Source organism: Sapajus apella, unplaced genomic scaffold, assembly GCF_009761245.1.
Source record: "Sapajus apella isolate SASKATOON/1434 unplaced genomic scaffold, GSC_monkey_1.0 scaffold13, whole genome shotgun sequence".
Lineage (NCBI taxonomy): Eukaryota > Metazoa > Chordata > Mammalia > Primates > Cebidae > Sapajus > Sapajus apella.
This window is the reverse complement of record NW_022436953.1, coordinates 3568597-3575983: the sequence shown is the minus strand read 5'-3', so window position 1 is coordinate 3575983 and position 7387 is coordinate 3568597. Positions and strand designations below refer to the sequence as shown.

Sequence of the window (7387 nt, the reverse complement as noted above, 5' to 3'; positions counted from 1 at the left end):
AGCCAGGGCTGCACGTAGGGCTGCGCGACACGAGCTGTGTCGGCGCGCCGCGGAGGGGGGCGGGCCCCGTGCCTCAGTTTCCCTGGTAGCCGTGCTCGGAGCGTCGCCACTCAGACGTCGCAAGGCGAGCAGGGCCGGGCCGGCCGCCAGGGGGCGCGAGCGCGGGGCGGGCGCCCAGGAGGTGGGCGCGTTGGGAGAGGATCGTGGCGTTCCCCGGGCCCCGCGGACCGCGCGAGCAGAGGCGGAAGCCTGGGCGGGAGGCGGGGCGGCGCGCTGAGTCACACGGGATCAACCCGCCCGCCGCTTCCAGGGGCGGAGGTGACAGCGGGCCGGGGACGGGCGGCTGCAACTGCCCGCCGCGCCTAGAGACCGCCGAGCGGCGAAAAGCAGGTCAGGGGCTGGGCCGGGCCAGAGTCGGGCCGGAGTCGGGCCGGAGTCGGGCCGGAGGCGGGCGGGCGCCGGGCGGAGAGCGGGGACCGCGGTCCGGGGTCGCGGTCCGGGGCCGCGGGAGGAGGGGACACGCACCCCGGGGGACGCGCCGCTTCGCGCGGCTGGGCCTGCCTCGGCGCGCGGCGGCGCTGCGCTCGGTGGGTCGGGAGCCCGCTAGGGACAGTGGGGCGCCGCGGGCCCCCTTGCACTCCTGGAATCCACGGCCAGGTCGGGCCCTGCGAGTCCCGGGTGTTGGAGGGGCGGTCAGAACGATGCGGACGCGGGCTTTTCAAGCGGTGTTAAGCCCAGGGCGCTTTTACTGCACCTCTGTGTCACTCCAGCAATGAGGCGGAATTTTGGGAGCTGGAAAAAGAATTCAGCATTCGTCCAGCCCCCTTATTTTACAGATGCTCAAAGCCTCACGGCATGGGAGTCCGTAATTCTGTGTCAGGGAGACAGGGACGGGTGGTTTCCGAAACAAGGGTTAGACCGTGTTCCTGCTGCAGGCACAGATGTCCACCGGGCATCAGTGTCTCAAAGGGTGGTGATGCTGTCACTTGAATAAAGGAATATTGAGGTACTAAACAGGCCGGGGCCTGATGCAGATAAGGGGTATAGACTTAAATTTTAAGTGCAAAAACAACTTTAAATGCAATCTCATTTTTTGCTGGCTGTCTCATTTGTACTGTAATGAAGGTTAAATATTTTTGGCAGTCACTTATTCTGGAATATTGGTAACTTGCCTTTAGGTCTGTTTTATAGTAATTTTTTTACATTAATATGAAGATCTTGTATTCAAACACTTTTCATAAGTAATGATGCTGTAGTATGTGGCAGGCGAGTGGTAACACTAATATTTAGGGTTTGAGCATAGTCTAGCTTTGCTTGTTTACATAGCTGAGTTAAAAGGGATAAGCAGGACTGACTAATCCGTAGTGGTTTCTGCAAGACTGAAGTACTTGACAGCATTCGGACATCATTTCTCAGTTGGTGCTGCGTTTATTACTCTCACAGCATGAATACAGTCACGGTGATCAGCACGTTAGTTTATCCTTTGCCCATTTTCCTCTAAAATATTGAATTAAAGGATCTCTAAGGTCCCCTTCTGTCTCCACAGTTCTCCGATTTTACATGTTAACTTGAAACACGTCACTCATTGTGACAACAAAAATGTTTTAAGAAAAGTTTTTTAGAATTCAGCATAATGGGGCATAGCGAATCTTCAAATTCATTATTTTCAGCTCTCTCAGTCACTTTGTCAGGATTGGGGTAAAATAACTGAAAATGACTTTTTTCAAATTGCAGATACTTCCGTGTGCAATTCACTTAAATTCACAGACTGCAATGGAGTGAGTTGTGGAGGGTGGAGAGTAGCTCAAGGCTGGGGAATGGGGTCTGTGCAGTGCCACTGATAACTTTTGCAACAAGCCAGGAACATTCTGACTCAGAATGTAATAAGTTGACTTTTATACAGTGTTCACATTGTGTATTTTTTGGCTGAGATAATCTTCATAAATGATCTGTTTAAATATGTACCCGTTATTTATTTGTCTTGCAGCCCCAAAGCAGTGCATTTCCTTCCTCCACTTTCCAGCAATCCCTGCCTCTTTCCTGGCTCCTTTCTTCTCTGAGTGCCCACCTTATCCGAACAGACCCTTTTCACATTTCTTCTTCATCCACGTTGCAATTCAGAGCCTCCTTGATAACAAGATAAGTCATGATTCTTGAATCACCCTTTAAGATCTTCTAAAAATTAAGGATACATATTTATTTTTAGAACACAGACTTTTTGAGCCTTTGGTTCTGAAAAAAGGCTAAGTGGACCATGTTTCAGTTTCCATCTTTTCTGTGCTTGCAGACTGTAGTATAGGAAGCCTCCAGGGCCAGTAAACGCTTTACCTCCACTTTAGAAGGAAATCCTTTCTGCCAATGCATAGCGGAACTTCAATTTCTTTATTACTCCCAGCCCTCTGCTTTTCAGTGTTGGGCTAAAAATAAGTGAAAAGTGGTATTTTCAAACTAACTGTTTGGGGGAACTTTTTTCAAATGATAAAAACAATTAAAATAGAATGCAAATAAGGCTTGCATACCTATTGCCAGGTGTAAAATTTGGCTTTTTTTTTTTTTTTTTTTGATACAGAGTCTCACTCTGTTGCCCAGGCTGGAGTGCAGTGGCATGATCTTGGCTCACTGCAACCTCTGCCTCCTGGGTTCAAGCGATTCTCCTGCCTCAGCCTCCTGAGTGGCTGGGATTACAGGTGTGCACCACCACCACACCTGGATAATTTTTTGTATTTATCCAGTGGGGGAGGGGTCTCACCAGCTTGGTCTTGAACCTCTGACTTCAGGTGATCCACCCACCTCAGGCTCTCAGAGTGCTGGGATTACAGGTGTGAGCCACTGTGCTCAGCTTTTGGCTTATTTTCTAGGTTTAGTATTATGCTGTTTCTAGAGTCAGCTAATGGATTACCTACAACATGGTATTATTACGAGATTATCTCCTGTGAAATTCTCAAATGTGCTTGATCATCTGCCAACACATCCTTAGAATTCATTCAGAATACTTCTGGAAAGTTTTGCAATACCAATTCAATTAGTATGAAATAGTTTCTTATTATACTCACGAAAACATCTGAATAAGCTATTCAAGATTGGTTAACTTAGACTTGTTGGTCAGAAGTTAATTATGAGATATTAGTCTCTTGCCTGGAAAGGTAGAAAGTTCTTAAGTAGCAGCAGTAAATGAGATCACAGAGCAGCTCTTTAATGAAAGAGCTGTTAAACAAACCAAGGTGTTACCTTTTAGGTATGTACTTTATCCTCCCTGCTATGAAAGGCAGCTGTAGGAGGTAAAATAGACATAGAACAGCTAAAGTGTATTATTTCATTTTTAGATTTCTAGATCTTTTTTTCTGATTGATGGATGGAACTGCTAAGAACTGAACCAGCACTTGAAGGCAGATAGGGCATTGTGCAGGAAGTCTAAAGGCATGGGTTTTGGTCCTTACTTGTTCATTCACTGAACACATTCTCATTGAGCACCTGTGTGTGCCGGGAGGGGGAACACCTGTATGTGCCTGGAGTGGGGGCACCAGTGTGTGCTGGGAGGAAGAACACCTGTGTGTGCCGGGAGGTGGGGACATTTGTGTGTGCTAGGGGTGGGGACTAGTTTGGATAAAACAAACTAAGCTCTTGTGGAATAGACACATTCTAATAGGGTAGAGATAGACAAATATGCGAATGAATGGATGGGTCAGAGGATCATAATGCTATAGAGAACTTTAGAGTCAGTAGGAGAGGGTAAGTGAGAGAGAGGGTGTGAGTGAGTGCGTGTGTGTGTGTGTGTTTGGGTGTCTGGTAGGGGATTTTTTTTTTTGAGATGGAGTCTTACTCTGTCATCTAGGCTTGAGTACAAAGGTGTGATCTCAGCTCACTGCAACCTCTGCCTCCGGGGTTCAAGCGATTCTCCTGCCTCAGCTTCCCAAGTAGCTGGGATTACAGGCACCCACCACTATGCCCAGCCAATTTTTGTGTTTTCAGTAGAGATGCGGTTTCACCATGTTGATCAGTTGGTCATGCTGGTCTCAAACTCCCGACCTCAGGTGATCCACTTGCCTTGGCCTCCCAAAGTGCTGGGTTTTACTTTTTATAATGGCTTCCTCCTTACTCAGCGTGAAGGCCAAAATCCTTCAATGACCTCCATTGACATGCCCTCCCCACTCCCACCACTTCTCATCTGCTGCCACCTCCCTGCCACTCACATCCATACTGACCAGCCACCATGACCTTGCCACCCCTCACATGCCAAGCAGTCTCCTGCACCAGGGTTAGAGGGGTCAGATAAAGACTCTACTGAGATAACTTTTTTTTTTTTTTGAGACGGGGTCTTTCTCTGTCACCCAGGCTGGAGTGCAGTGGTGTGATCACAGCTCACTGTAGCCTCAACCTCCCGGTCTCAAGCGATCCTCCCATCTCAGCCTCCAAAGTAGCTATTAGCTGAGACTACAGGCATGTATCACCATGACCGGCCATTGTTTGCATTTTTAATAGAAGCAGAGTTTCACCATGTTGCCCAGGCTGGTCTGGAACTCCTGGACTCAAGTGGTCCACCCACCTTGGCCTCCCAAAGTGCTGGGACAACAGGCATGAGCCACCGCACCTGGCCTAACTTGTGATCTGAGACTGGAGGGAAAAGAGGGACTGAGCAGTTTCCAAACCCTGGTGCAGGAGCCTGCTTGGCATGTGAGGGGTGGGAAGGTCATGGTGGCTGGTCAGTATGGATGTGGGTGGCAGGGAGGTGGCAGCAGATGAGAAGTGGTGGGAGTGGGGAGGGCATGTCAGTGTAGGTCATTGTAAGGATTTTGGCCTTTACACTGAGTGAGGAGGAAGCCATTAGAGAGCTTTGAAAAGTGAAGTTGATAATGACTTATGTTTTATAAGGATCGCTCTGGCTACTGAGTTGAGAATAGACAGGAGGAGAACAAGGGCTGAATCAGGAAGACCTATTCAGGCTAGAGCTGTGTGACTCACAACATATTTCTTCCCTGAGTCTTCGTTTCCTCATCTGTAAAATAACTGGGCCCCCTCTAGCTCAATAATTTTAAGATTTCAATAGGGCAGTGTATTTCTACAGGGAGGCAAGAGGATTGCATAGAAGGGATTCTGAAAGTAAATCACTTCAGATGACCTGAAAACTTGACACCAACCTGCCTTTAGCTGAATCATCCCAAATCAAGGTAATCAGGTCTTTTCCAGTCAGGTTGTCAGGCCATGAGAACAAAAACACTGTTTCGTAAATATTATCTGCTGATCCCTTTTGTACTTTGCTGATCCCTGAATTTTCCCTTCCTGATTGAAAAAGGATGAAAAGCTGTTACCCATCAACAGAACTGGCAACCAGAGTAGCTTTTGTTGTTTGGAAAATTGGGAACTTTGGGGAAGGAAACAGTTCTAATTTTGTGTTTATCATAGGTCATTTGAGTTTTTCTTTTATAACACGCAAGGAGTCTAAAAGATTGGTTTCATTTTAGAATTCCCCTGTCCCAGTCACCTCCTGCCTCACAGGTGTTCATTCTAATGCAATCACGTTTCCTTCTGTTTACATAGGAGCTTGCAAAGTGGGAATGTTTGTTGTATGTGTACGTATTTTGATTTGCAATGCTTTAATTCGTTTTCCTTTTTTCTCTGCGTAGTGTTGTTTGTTTCCTTGTCCCCCTCTCCCCGCTCCGTTGCTCGGGCTGGAGTGCAGTGGCATGATCTGGCTCACTGCAACCTCTCCCTCCCAGGTGCAAGCCATTCTCCTGCCTCAGCCTCTTGAGTACCTGGGATTATAGGCACGTGCCACCATGCCCAGCTAATTTTTTGTATTTTCGTAGAGATGGGGTTTCACCATGTTGACCAGGCTGGTCTCAAACTGCTGACCTCAGGTGATCTGCCTGCCTCAGCTTCCCAAAGTGCTGGGATTACCAGGCGTGAACCACCATGCCAGGTCTCTAAGTGTTTTTAAGATCCATCTATGTTATGTGTCTGTCCAGTTCTCTGCTTTGCAGTGCTGTGTTGTGTCCCATGCTGTGTGCATCCATTGGTTTTTCCTTATCTGCTCTCTGTGTAGTGAATGGATACTCAAGTAGTTTCTGCTCCCAAACACCACAAATATTGCTGCAGTGAACATCTTCGTACATGTCCACTTATAAAGTTGTATAATGTTTCTGTGGACTTGCTGGATTATAGAATTGCAGGGACTGAATTTGATGAAATAGTGCCAGATGCCAGTGGCTGCCCCAGTCTCCGTGCCTCTGGAAGTATTAATATTTGAGGACTCCTGTATCCTCATATCCCACCAACACTCACCTCTTTCCAGCTCTCCATCTTTTTAAATCTCATTAGCACAAAGTGATAGCTTGTCATTTTAATTTATATTTCTTTGATGACTAGTGATTTTGAGTATCTCTTGGACAGATAGCTTCCTTTGCAAACTGCTTACTCATGTCTTTGGCATTTTCTGGTGGGGCTGATAACTATTTTGTTGTTGCCGTTGACTTGCAGAAGTGATTTTTATAATACAGATATTTATTCTCTGTTATGTTTAGACTTTGCAGATGTTTTCTCATTTGGTCATCTTGTCATTTGGTTATCAGATCGTCCCGTTTAGTTGTCATTTTGTCTTTGTCATCCTTTGATCAAGAAATACTTCTAATTTTGATGTAATCAAACAGATAAATTCTTTGACTTGTGGTTTATGCTTTTGGGGTTTTGTTTAAGGAACTCTTCCTGATCCCTAGGTCGTGTCTATGATCTCTCTAGGGCCCACATAGTCATGTGTTAGATAGGAATTCAGCCCTATTTTTCTCATTTAACAACCTAGTTTTTCTAATAGCATCTCAACAAAATTCATGCTTTCCTCTATTAAATGGTGATATCTCTTTCTCATTTATGGTTTCCATGAATATACTTTTCTAGCTCTAAGCCTTTATTTTGTTCCATTAGTCTGTCAGTTCTTGCTTCATTTTTTTTATTGCTCTGATTTTATTACAGTGACTTTGTAGTATGTCTTAATGACTGGCACAGCAAGTCATTCATTTTAAAGTTTATTTAGCTCTTCCTGGACCAAAATTTATTTTTCCCATATAAAATTTGGAATAAGTTTACCAGGCGTACCCAAACATTATATATATTATATATACATATATTAACCTCCTAAAGTGCTTGGATTGCAGGCACAAGCCACTGTGCCTGGCCAAAAAATTATATTTTTGAGGAATTTTTATTGGAGTTTATTGAGTTTATAAATTATTTGGGGGAGGGTTGAGGGTTGACATCTTTTTTTTTTTTTTTTTTTTTTTTAAAGACAAGATCTCCCTCTGTTGTCCAGGCTGGAGTGCCAGTGTAATGTTTGTTTTAGGTTTTTTACATAACTTTTATCAAGTTTTTTTTTTTTTTTTTTTGGATTGGGGTTTCT

The 7387-nt window shown here is 45.6% G+C and overlaps 1 protein-coding gene across 1 annotated transcript in view; it reads left to right on the top strand.

Annotated features, from left to right (window-relative positions):
* Nucleotides 1–273: 273 nt before the first annotated feature.
* DNMBP (dynamin binding protein) overlaps nucleotides 274–7387 on the top strand; it is a 133798-nt gene continuing 126684 nt past the window's right edge. The window contains exon 1 of the mRNA XM_032281280.1: nucleotides 274–390. The gene's annotated coding sequence lies outside the window, so the exon portion shown is untranslated. The remainder of the gene's footprint in view (nucleotides 391–7387) is intronic.